This window comes from Leucoraja erinacea, chromosome 28 (assembly GCF_028641065.1).
Source record: "Leucoraja erinacea ecotype New England chromosome 28, Leri_hhj_1, whole genome shotgun sequence".
Classification (NCBI taxonomy): Eukaryota; Metazoa; Chordata; class Chondrichthyes; order Rajiformes; family Rajidae; genus Leucoraja; species Leucoraja erinaceus.
The window spans coordinates 29254430-29267718 of record NC_073404.1 but is presented as its reverse complement, the minus strand read 5'-3'; the positions used below and the strand labels follow the sequence as shown (position 1 = coordinate 29267718).

Genomic DNA, 13289 nt, shown 5'->3' with positions numbered 1-13289 from the left:
ACCCCTGGTGTATAGATACGATTGCTATATACGATACTTTATTCATCCCCGGAGGGAAATTGGTCTGCCAACATGATACATGATAAGGGAATAACGTTGAGTGCATGGTAAAGCCAGCCAAGTCCGATCATGAATAGTCCGAGGATCACGAATGAGGTGGATAGTAGTTCAGGACTGCTCTCTGGTTGTGGTAGGATGTTTCAGTTGCCTGATAACAGCTGAGAAGAAACTGTCCTTGAATATAAAGGCGTGAGTTTTCACACTTCTATACCTTTTGCCTGGTGGGAGAGGGGAGAAGAGGGGGTGGCCAGGGTGCGACTAGTCCTTGATTATGCTGCTAACCTTGCCGAGGCAGCGTGAGGTACAAATGGAGTCAATGGAAGGGAGGTTGGTTTGTGTGATGATCTGGGCTGCGTCCACAATTCGCTGCACATTTGTCTCCACCTGTCTTAATTTAACATTTCACTCACTTCAGAGATAAACCTTTCTATCTGAGGGGGGAAATATGGAATTAGTATGTAATTAAGATCCAAGCTTGTGAATATATTCTTTGCCAGAAAAAACCGTGATCCAAGATTGTCCTCGCCAGTCCAAAATGGAAATCAGCCTTAAAACCAGTCACATTACAATAAACTGATGTGAGATTGAAGTCTTCTAAATATGTAATAAAGATCATCTATATGAAGTCCTGCATTGTAGGCAGAGATTCAACACAAAAACTGTACAATCATGAGTAGCTAAAGGTCAAGGCTACCCATAATGTACTGAACATGTATTGTTCAGATTCTTTTTCATATAAGCATAGCCCACAATGGCATCATTTAAATTATGTTGATTGAAAACAGAGGTAGTTTGCATTTCAGAAAGGGAAGGTAGTGATTTTATGCTTTGGAGATACAGCGTGGAAACAGGCCCTTCGGCCCGTCTGAGCCCATGCCGACCAGCAATCACCTCGCACACTAGCATTATCCTTAACACAATGGGCAATTTACAATTTACAGAAGACAATTAACCTACAGATCTGTACGTCGTTGGAGTGTGGGAAGAAACCGGAGCATCTGGAGAAAACCCACACGGGAGAACGTACAAACTCCGTACAGACAGCACCCGTGGTCACAATCTAACCCAGGTCTCTGGTGCTGTAAAGCAGCTGCTCTGTGCCGCCAGTGATTTTGAAAGAACAGGGTTATGAGAAGAAAAACAAAGACTAAATAAGCAAGAAAGGAATTGAGTAAAATTTACAGATATATAATAATTAAAACAAAAATCAGTTGGAGCAACGGCTGGTGTTTCTGAACTCGCAACCATTGACTCAAGGCACAAGTTTACATCCTGTTTAACCAATTGAAGTTGGTTTCCTAAATAAGACTGGAATTAAAAGGAGCCACAAAAAACCTGCAGCTGCTGAAATCCTGAGCAAAAAACAAAGTGCTGGTCAGGCAGCATCTGTGGAGGGAATGGACACACGTCGTTTCAGATCTGAATCCTTCTTCAGACTTTAGATTAAAAAAATTAAAGACTGAAGGATCCAGACCTGCAACCTCGTCTGTCCATTCCCTCCACAGATGCTGCCTGATCCGCTTTACAAAATTTAAAGACGATAGAATTATCATAAAACTCAGCTGGTTCAATAACGTTCTTCAGTGAAAGAAATCATCCAAGACACAAGAGTGTTTATTTGTCATATGAACTGGATATGAACCTGGACAAGTAAATTCTTACTTGCTGCACCTTTCCAGGTGCATTATATGCAACTAGGCAAAAAAATATACAATGAAATTTAGCGGATGTTCCAAGTAAACTCGACCACGATGGTGCAAAAATCAAAATACGAAGAGCAAACACGGTAATGCAATGTCCGCAGTGATTCAGTAGGGTTGTGGCTAGGGTTGTGTAGAACTTGGAGCTAATGGGTCCCCCCACCTGTTTAAAAAAACTATTATCCTAGTCACAAGTCTTGTTTAGTTTTGTTTAGAGATACAGCATGGAAACAGGCCCTTCAGCCCACCGAGTCCACACCGACCACTGATCACCCGTTCACACTAGTTCTCATCCACTTCCAACAGTGGCAATTTACCAAGATCAATTAACCTGAAACCCGCACGTCTTTGGGATGTGGGAGGAAACCAGAGCACCCGGAGGAAACCCACACGGTCACAGGGAGAACGTACAAACTCCACACAGACAGCATCCCAGGTCAGGATCGGAACCAGGTCTCTGGCCCTGCAAGGCAGCAGCACTACCAGCTGTAAAAAAAAAAAAAAAAAGAATTGCAGATGCTGGTTAATACACAAAAAGACACAAAGTGCTGGAGTAATTCAGCAGGTCAAGCAGCATCGCTGGAGAACATGGATAGGTGACGTTTCGGGTCAAGACCCTTCTTCAGACCTGCTGGCTTCTACAACTGTACTAGCTGCGCCACTCTGCCGCTCTGATCTCTGCTGCCACTTTTAAAACCAATCTTGTGGGAAGACGACATTTGCACAAATCGTGCTGTATCTGCACATGCAAATTATTTGGTGTACTGGCTAACGCAAGTATATGTAGTTGAGAAAGACAGACACAAAATGCTGGAGTAACTCAGCGGGCCGCGCAGCATCTCTGGAGAACAGGAATGGAAGACGTTTCGGGTCGTGACCCTCGTTCAGACAGATATGTTTTGCGTATCACGCAGCTTCCAAAGTGTCAAGTGGTTGCCACTGTGTTTTTTTCTGTGGAACCAGTGAAACAATAATTTTGTCGGCAAAGAGACTGCAGCACAACTTTGTTGCCCTTTTCAATGGAGCAGATTCTTTACGACTCGAACAGTTTGATGAGCAGTCACCCTTAAAACGAACAGAAATGAGAACGTGCTATCTCCCTTTCGTTTTCTGTGTGTTTAGTTTAGTTTAGTTTAGAGATACGGTGTGGAAACTGGCTGTTTGGCCCACCGACCAGCGATCCCCGCACACTAACACTATCCTACACACACTAGGGACAATTTCCACTTATACCAAGGCAATTCACCTACAAACCTGTACGTCTTTGGAGTGCGGGAGGAAACCGAAGATCTCGGAGAAAACCCACACAGGTCACAGGGGGAACGTGCAAACTCCGTACAGACAGCCCCCTTAGTCGGGATGGAACCCTGGTCTCTGGCGCTGCAAACGCTGTAAGGCAGCAACTCTACCGCTGCACCACCGATGTGCCGCCGTGTTAATTAATGTAAGTGAACCATCCACGGAAGCAACAAACCCCAATGTATTCCACGGCTTACAAGAGGGAAGCAAGTTAAAGGAGAGAAGACAGATTGCGGAAATAAAGAGCAGAACACAAGGAATGGCGACATATCTATTTTATTGATGATTTCTTGCATTCCAGTTTCACACCGAAATTGATTGCCACTTACTGCACTCTAAATCTGCCTGCCTTGGGCAACTCGAACACCCTGTGTCACGGCATGATCTGTTTCTTAAGTTTACCAAATGTCAACTTAGGTATTCTGAAAAATTTGCTATTTTACTGGTTGTTAATGTATTTCAAAAATTTCCATATTTATTTACTCCCGTGCCAAATTGAGTTATGTTTATGTTTTTTTTGGGAGGGGGTGGAATAGAGGGGCATATCCGTGAGAAGCGACAGGTTTACAAGGCAACGACAGCAGATTTTAATTTTTGGAGAGCAGAACTACAAACATATGGCAGATTGAGAACGCACAGTCAAAATATGGCTAATCATTCCTGAGCATTTCAGGGGCTGGAGAATTTCTTTAAGGGGCTGTCCCACTGAACGAGGTAATTCAAGAACTCTCCCGATTAAAAAAAAATCAAACTCGTGGTAAGCACGTAGAATGTACGTAGCGGGTACGTCGGAGCTCGGGACGTCTCTTAGCGGCTCGTAACGCTAACGGCAGGTACTCGGGAAAGGCGGTAAGCTCGTGAAGATTTTTCAACATGTTGAAAAATGTCCACGAGAGCCCCAAGTACCTACCTACGAGTGGCTATTACCGTAATTCTCCGAGTTCGAATCAGGGAAAACTCGGGAGAACTCTTGAATTAGCTCGAACAGTGGGACAGGCCCTTAACTTTAAATGAAACTTAAAAATCTGGTGCTTCAGGCATTATTCAGTTCATGACCAATAATTTGCGGTATGCTAACATAGAAAAATATTTAATTGAAGTTTACATGGGAGAAAGAAAAGGTACTGATTGGGGATGATCAGCCATGATCACATTGAATGGCGGTGTTGGCTCAAAGGGCCGAATGGCCTCCTCCTGCACCTATTGTCTATTGTCTTTCAGTCGCTGCCAGGGGTGGTGGTCAAGGGAGATGTGATAGAGGTGTTTAAGAAGGTGTTGGATAGGTACGTGGATAGGCAGTAAATGGAGGGATATGGATTATGTGCAGACAGATAAGATTTAGTCTTGGCATCATGTTCGGCATAGACATTGTGGGCCGAAGGGCCTGTTCCTGTGCTGTACTGTACACAATGTATACAAATTTAATGCATGCAAGACAAATACCTTATTTATACAGTGCGGCAATTGTTAATTTTCTTTCAATTGAGGTCAACGTTATCTGACACCTTTGATTAACTAGTCAAGGTCATTTCTTGCAGCCTTTAAAATATGCTGGATTTTCTCCTGCATACCCGTAAAAATATATTACACTTCAACTGCCGAATGCAAGATAGAAAAATTGTAGCATTTATCGACTGACAATAAATTTTGTAATTGAAAACAATCTTTTTGTAATTATATGTCCTCATTAGCATTTCACAAAGAGTTAATCGAAGACAGCCGTTATGTCCTTAGCGGAGTAACCCAAAGGCCCGAACTAATGATCCACAGACACGATCTTAAATCTCAACACAACGGCAAAATTATTTAAATTAATTTTAAATAAATAATTCTGGAATATAAAACCAGTAAAGCAATGAAGAAGACAAAACTGTGTCAACATTGGAATATTTGACCCAGTTCACTAATGTCTTTCAGTGAAATTATTTAAAGGCAGTTCATGCCAGTTTTGCCTTGTGTTCGACTCCTGACCAATGTGGTTTAATTTTACAATTGTTTGGAATGTCCTAGCAAGCCATTGCATCCCCAACAAGAAAGGATTCTTATCACTAGCAACTGGAGACATTCCAATACTGGGGCAGTAATTCAACATAAAGATTTAAGATGGAGTTTTATGGTTATACAGCGCTGAAGGCCCTAGGGTCTAACGCCACATTGACAAACATGGCTCATCTAAGCTGGTCCTATTTGCCCACGTTTGGTCCAATTCCTTCTTAACCTTTCCTATCCACGGACCTGTCCAAATGCTATTGTAATAATCTGCCTTAACTACCACCTCTGGCAGTTTGTTCCAAATATCCACCGTTCCCTGTGTGAAAAAAATTACCCCGCAGATTAAATCACGCCCCTCTCACTCTGTTCTCTGGTTCTTGATTCCCCAACCTTGGTAAAAGACTCTGTACATTCAGCGTATCGATTCCATGATTCTATAAATCTCTTTAGGTTCACCCCTTGGCCTCCTGTGCTTCAAGGAGTAAAGTCCTAGCCTGCCCAACGCCTCCCTATATCTCAGGCCCACGTGTTGTGGTGACATCCTCATGAATCTGCATTCACTCCCAACATCAAGTCTGGTGGTACTAGGATTGGTACTTGGATGCACAGAGCAATCATTCTCTTGTCTCCGTTCCCTCCCTTAGCTGGTATCTCCCAATGTCAAGAGGTGGCAAGACGACATCCTCACTCAAGTAACTGTTGCAGAGCATCACGGAAGCCAGTCTTCTGCCAATTTCATTCATTCCAAATTAAAACATAGAGAAATTCATAGGGTCCAGGGAAGATGGGCTTTAGCAACCTCACGTAGTTAATTAATCCAATGGGTACGAGCACATTGCCGAAAAATACAGTAACACATGAGGCTTGAAGTTCTTGGCGCAACTGAATCGTCGTTTCGCAATTTGCTTTGTTCATACAACAGTATAGCACAGGAACAGGCCCTTCGGCCCACAATGTCCATGTCGAACATGGTGCCCAACTAAACCAATCTCCTCCCCCGACACTTGATCCATATCACTCCATGCCCTTCAGATCCAAGTGCCTATCTGAAAACCTCTCAAACGCCATTATCATATCCACCTCCTACACCACCCCAGGCAATGCGTTCCAGGCACCCACCACTGGGTGTATCAAAAATTGCCCCACACATCTCCTGTTCGCTATGAAAAAAAGACACAAAGTGCTGGGTAACACAGTGGGTCAGGCAGCATCTCTGGAGAACATGAGTAGGTGACATTTTGGGTTGGGACCCTTCTTCTGATAGATTGTAAGCGGGGAGGGGTGGGGGGAAGAAAGCTGGAGAGAAGAGGGGCAGGACAAAGCAAGGCAGGTAATAGGTGAACATAGGTGAGGGGAGTTTTGGCATTACATTAATACCACAACAACAAAAAAAGAGTTCTCCTCACTAGCAACTGGAAACAAAACTGTGACAGTTATTCAATATAAACATCCAAGATAGTCTTAAAGTCATATAGCACCTAAAAGGGCCTTTGGGAATAACATAGAATGAGTGTACAGGTTGATCGCTGGTCGGCACAGACTCGATGGGCCGAAGAGCCTTTTTTTTCATGCTGTGTTTCTAAAACTCTCTTACTGCAACCTCCATCGCTTCCAGGCACACATTACCCAGTCATAGAGTTATACAGTGTGGAAACAGGCCCTTCGGCCCAACATGCCCACCTGCCTGCATTTGGTCTATATCTCCCTGTCCGATCCATGTACCTGTCTAAATGTTTCTTAAATGTTGGGATAGTCCCAGCCTCAACTACCTCCTCTAGCAACTTGTTCCATACACCCACCACCCTTTGTGTGAAAACGTTACCCCCTCAGATTCCTACTAAATCTTTTCCCCTTCACCTTAAACCTATGTCCTATGGTCCTCGATTCCCCTACTCTGGGCAAGAGACTGTGCGTCTTCCCCGGTCTATTCATGTTCACAAGGTATAGGAGTAAAATTCGGCCATTCGGCCCATCGAGTCTGATCTCTGCCTCCTAATTCCTGCCTTTTCCCCGTAACCCATGACACCCGTTCTAATCAAGAATTTTTCGATCTCTGCCTTAAAAATATCCACTGCTGCCACAGCGATGAGTTCCACAGATTCACCACCCTCTGACTAAAGAAGTTCCTCCTCGCCGCCTTTCTAAAAGAGCGCCCTTTAATTCTGAGGCTGTGACCTCTGGTCACTAGACTCTCCCACCAGTGGAACCATCCTTTCCACGTCCACTCTGTCTATGCCTTTCATTATTCCGTAAGTTTCAATGAGGTCCTTACAGAATATTGAAAGGCATTGAAAAACATGATTGGAAATATCGGCCTTCTTTGGGTGCCATCAGGTCAGAGTCCTGGAGAACCCTCCGTCAGCACTCCGCGAATACCTTCATCTCACGCAACGCAATGAACGAAGGAGGCAGCCCTTTGCAAACAGTTGAAGGACAATTGGGAATGGGTAATTAATGCTGGCATTTCCAGTGATGCCCGGGTCGCAGAAAATGATTTGGGCTGGGGAGGGGGGAAGAAAAGAAAACGTACAACATGTTCGGGTAATGCCTTTCATATATACTGGCCTTTTTTGGATCAGTTTCAGATTCTTTCTAGTCCTGAAAATAATGAGTGTTACTTATTAAGCAGAGGAGGAATGACTTTCTAAAAAAAAAGTGCTTTGTCCACCATCACTCTTAGGATAGCAAGTCTATCGCTCAATATGACAGGAAACCCACATCTGTGACCCAAGAACAATGGTTTTCATTCAAATCCACAAGCCTGCTGTTTTCTCTAGTCGTCCCCTGCAATTAATCCCAAGAATACATTTGATTAAATCTTTTCAACCAAATCCTTTGCTTTGCTTTTGTTAGTTCATTTCTTGTCAACATCCATTAAAGTGCGCCTTTAATTCTCCGACAATCTACAAAACACCGATCCTGCCGTCTTCAACTTTAATCAACTGTACACCAGCATTTTTCATTTCATAATAATGTGCTGCTTGGAATTCAAAAGGCAGGCTCCACATCAATCATTCCTTGTGAATTTTTCCACTGCAATAAATATGCAAATGAGAAGCTAGTCATTCGTATTTCAGGCCAACTTGCTAGTGTTTTAAAAAGACACAAATTTATTAATTGCCAGTGGCCAGAGGAATCCTATTACTGTGGGCATTGATTACAAAGCTGCCTGAGTGATTATTGTGCAACTTGCAGACTACCCAGGCATGAGGAGAAATTATTAAACCCAGTCGAAGATTATCAACACGGAATGACAATAAGCCCCAACATTAAGGTTCTGCAAAGTTCCTTAACAAAGAATAACATATGAACTGCTCTGCTGCTGAATTAGCATTATTCCATAATCTTAAAACCCACTAGTGCTACTTTTTCAGTTTATCCTGTAATACCCTGCAGAATTATAATTCTGACAGAAAGAAGCTCTGATGAATTTAGACTGTTCAGTCTGACTGACAGAAGTGTTGGCAGTATTAATGTAGCCCAACCTCCCGCATGTTTAATACCTTATCAAACTTAATTTGAATGCCAATATATAGTCAGCAAAAATCCTTTATTAGCAGGTAATCAACCATTTAAATGAGCTGTTATAAGCAGCAAAGCTTACAAATACAGATACTACACATTATGTATGCACAAGATATAGGCTTAGATTAATATTTGTCGTGTATTTGGATCTGAAAAGAATAAAAGCAATTCATTTCCTAACCAGTGGGTCAATGTTGATGAAAATATATGTGAGAAAATTAGCAGCAACTTTTAATTTGTTACTTGTTCTATATTCTTTCTGTATTACATCTGAAAGCAGTTCACAAAACCGGGTGGCGCCAACAATGGCTGCCTCGCCAACCATCTGTCTGTCCTTTCCTTCTTTGCGTTTTAATTGTATGTGTTCAATTATGATTTTAGTGTTCTTTAGCATGTTTTATGGGGGGGGGGGGGGGGGGGGGGGAGGGGAGTTGGGGGGCAACATTTCCTAACCTTTTACCTTGACGGAGATGCGTTTATTTTTTCGTGTCCGCAATGCGGGTTAACATTGAGGAGTTGGCGGCCTTTGAGGGAGACCGATTTCGAGCTCCACCGCGGGTGCCTGCGGGACTTTAACATCATGGAGGCCGCGATCCCTTTGCCAGGGATCGACCTAGGAGCTCCGACCATGGGTGCTTGCGGACTTCACATCATAGAGCTCGTCGTCTCTGGTCAGAGACCGACTTCGAGAACTCCAAGACGCGGGAGTTTCGATCGTCCCGACGCGGGGGCTTCAATCGCCGGCTGCGGGAGCTTCAATCGTCCCGACGGATGGTTCGACTGCCCCAACCGCGGGAGAATAAAAGAGGAAGAAGATTGGATTTTTTTGCCTTCCATCACAGTGAGGAACGTGGGGAATCCGCTGTGGTGGATGTTTATGTTAACTTTTATGTATTTGTGTGTCTTGTTGCTTTTTGTTTTTGTACGGTTGTATGGTAATTCGCATATAACTGTACCTTAATTGGTACATGAGGCAATAAAAGATCTTTGAAACCTATGAAAACAGGATTTTTCGGGCTTTGGAATTTATCATTTATGTATCAGGTGCAATGCAAACTTCATAAAGACTCTGAATACATTTTACAAAGACCACTTCTATTTGGTCTTTGTCAGTTCGTTATATACAGAATGACTGTATTTTTAATGGCGCAGCGGGTAGAGCTACTGCCTCACAGCGCCAGAGCCTGGGTTCAATCCTGACTGCGGGTGCTGTCTGTACAGAGTTTGCGTGGGTTTTCTCTGAGATCTTCGGTTTCCTCCCACACCAAAGACGTACAGGTTTGTTGGTTAATTGGCTTGGTAAATGTAAAATTGTCCCTAGTGTGTGTAGAATAGTGATAATGTGCGGGGATCGCTGGTCGGTGTGGACTCGGTGGGCCGAAGGACCTGTTTCCACGCTGTATCTCTAAACTAAACTAAATATAAGAACACAAGTAATAATCTATACGGCCCCTCGGTGCCTACTCTGCTATGTAATCATCTTTTACTTCCGCTCAACTTTCCCACACTAATTAAATATCCTTTACAACCCCGAAATCCATCACCGCTCTCAATACGGAAAGAGAAGTTCACCGATTTCTCCTCTTTCCCCATCACCAATATTCCATCCTCTGGATTCACAAATTACACCTCTTCTATCCTTATCTTCTACCTGGTCACAGGGAGAATGTACAGACTCCACGCAGACAGCAGCCTAGGTCAGGATCGAACCTGCATCTCTGGTGCTGTGAGGCAGCCTCTTTATTATCAGGGGTGCCACTTGTTTTGTCCTTCCATCGACCCTCAAATGTTACCTGTCCTCCGTACATATGCATATGGAGAGTTGGGAAGAGGAAAGTTAGAAGGTTGCATCGATCAGTGAGAGCAGTCAGGAAGGTTGGAATGGCAAGATCATAGACGAAGAGGGGTAGGCACAGTGGCACAGTCGTGGAATTGCTGCCTCACAGCGCCACAGAGCCAGGTTCGATCTTGACTACGGGTGCTTGTCTGTACGGAGTTTGTACATTCTCCCTGTAACCTGTGTGGGTTTTCCTCAGGTACTACAGTTTCCTGCTACCTTCCAAAGACAGGCAGGTTTGTAGGTTAATTGGCTTCTGTAAATTGTCCCTAGTGTGTAGGACTGAACTAATGTAGGAATGATCATTGGTCGGCACGGGCTTGGTGTTTCCATGCTGTATCTAAACTAAACTAAAGACATATCCTACACTTAAGCTTTCACTTTTTGGACCATCCAGAACTGCCAGTTTCCTATATAAGAATTATGTTGGACAAAATTAATTCAAGGTTTGATCAAACCTTGAATTAATTTCGTCCAAATGGAAATTTTCATATAGATCTGTAAATAAACAAACACAGTCTAAAATCAAACTTTAGTTTAAGGTGGTATTACCAATATAAGCAATTTGGTCATCTTTAAAGTCTGGGATGGTGGCAGTGGCAGGGATGAACGCTACAAAAGTTAAAAACAGATGTTAGTTAAATATATCATTAAAATGATATAGGGCGCAGCGGTAGAGTTGCTGCCTTACAGTGCCAGAGACCCGGGTTCGGTATGGAGTTTATACATTCTCCCCGTGACCTGTGTGGGTTTGCTCTGGGTGCTCCGGTTTCCGCACTTAAACTAAACTAATTGTAATGTATTGTATTGTATTGTATTCAATTTATTGTCATTGTCCCAATTTGGGACAACGAAATGAATTTTCCTTACAGGCAGTATCATTAAAAAAAATCACAAAGAAATAATAAAAATAAATAATAAATAAATAATAAAACATATTAAAAATAAAATTGAAATTGAATTAAAATTTAAATAAAAAAAGCACAAATACAGAAGTCCACAACACAACATAACATAAATGGCACCAAGGTGAGGAAGGCACCATAGTCCAGCCAGCCTCCCCTCCATGTTCATCCGTGGTCGGGGCCTTCCGAGCACCCGCAGTCGCCGCCCCGGGTGGCCCGATGTTCAGGCCCTCACGCCGGGCTGGTGGAACGCCGACGCCGAACCCCGACGGTGAGCAGCCTCCTCCTCAGCGTCCCGGACCTCCTGGATCAGCCGCCTCCCGCTGCCGGCGTCTGCAGCTCCTGAGTCCGCAGGCCGAGCCGGGCAGAGTCACAGGACCCCGCGTTGTAATCAGCGCCACCCGCGTTGGGAGCTCTGCAAACCGCAGCTCCAGGATGTCGGCAGCAGGTCCACCACTCCGGCTCCAGATGGCGACCCCCGGTAAGGCATCGCCAGCTCCGCGATGTTCCAGCGCTGTCCATCAGCGCCGCTGCTGGAGCTCCGGTCGATCCCGGCAGGAAAGGCCGCGCCAATCCAGGCAGGTAGGCCGCTGGGGGGGGGGGGGGTTACCAGGAGGACGCGACTCGAATAATAGTCGCGTCCTCACCAGGAAGCGGCTGAAGTACGGTATCCCCCGCACCGTGCCCTCTTCCCCCACATAAAGACACCAAAAAAACACAAAAAAACACACTTTTACATAACTAAATAAACAAAAAAACAAAAAGATACCGGGCTGTAGGTGGAGGCTGCTGGCACCAGCGCCACCGGAAGTACAAAACTAAACGGTAAGAAGTGGCCGATTCGGAAGTCCAAGCCACTGAGAATGTTCTCCCGTTCCGATGTCGGAGTTCCATCATGCGGTTAGCGGGCCTGAACATCGGGCCGCCCATAGCGACAACAGCGAGGGGTTTGGGAGCCCCCACGACCACGGGTGAACAACAGAGGACAACAGAGGAGGATGACTGAACTTTCGTGCCTTCCTTCACAGTGGGAAACTTTGATCCCGCTGTGTGGGGGTGTTTATGTTAAAGACTATCGTGTTCTGTGCTCTTTTTTATTCGTGTGGCTGTATGGTGACCACACATTTCACTGTACTATTTGGCACATGTGGCAAATAAATGTCTCTTGTCTCTTGAACTATATCTTTCAAAACCTGAAATATAAGATTTGTAAGGTGCTTGTTCAGAGTGTGTAACGGGTTAAGATGCAACATTAAAGGCGCATTCAATATACAGTAAGAGTCAGGAAGCCATGCTGCAGCTTTATAAAACTTTTGTTAGGTCACATTTCGAGTATCGTGTGCAGTCTGGTCGTCCCATTACAGGAAGGATGTGAAGACTTTGGAGAGGGTGCAGATGTGGTTTACCAGGATACTTCCTGGGTTAAAGGATATTATCGATAAGGGGAGGTTAGGCAGACTTGGATTGTTTTCTCTGGAGGTTCACAGGCTGAGGAGAGACATAATCGTTTGAAACTGTATGGAAGGCATACATAAGGTAGACATTCAGAACTTTTTGCCAGGGTCGAAATGTCAAAGCCTAGCTTTGAGGATAGAGGGGAAATGTTTAAAGGAGGCAAGTTTTTGCTCAGACAGAAGGTGGTAGGCGCTGATGAATTTGGTGGGAATGGAGGGATATGGATCACGAACGCAGAAGGGATTAGTTTAATTTGCCACCATATTTGGCACAGACAACCTGGGCCAAAGGGCTCGTTCCTGTGTTGCACTGTTCTATGTCCCATGTTCTTACACACGTATAAAAGATTATTAGGATAGTGCAGAGTTATCATCAATTTATGATGTGATAGAATAGGCAAGAGAGACACAAAATGCTGGAGTAGCTCAGTGGGACAGGCAGCATCTCTGGTGAGAAGGAATGGGTGGCGTTTCAGGTCGAGACCCTTCTTCGGAAGGATCTCCTGAAGAAGGGTCT

At 44.3% G+C, this 13289-nt stretch overlaps 1 protein-coding gene across 1 annotated transcript in view; it reads right to left on the bottom strand.

Moving 5' to 3' along the window:
* aatf (apoptosis antagonizing transcription factor) overlaps nucleotides 1-13289 on the bottom strand; it is a 114836-nt gene that overhangs the window by 59066 nt on the left and 42481 nt on the right. The gene's annotated exons all lie outside the window — the stretch shown is intronic.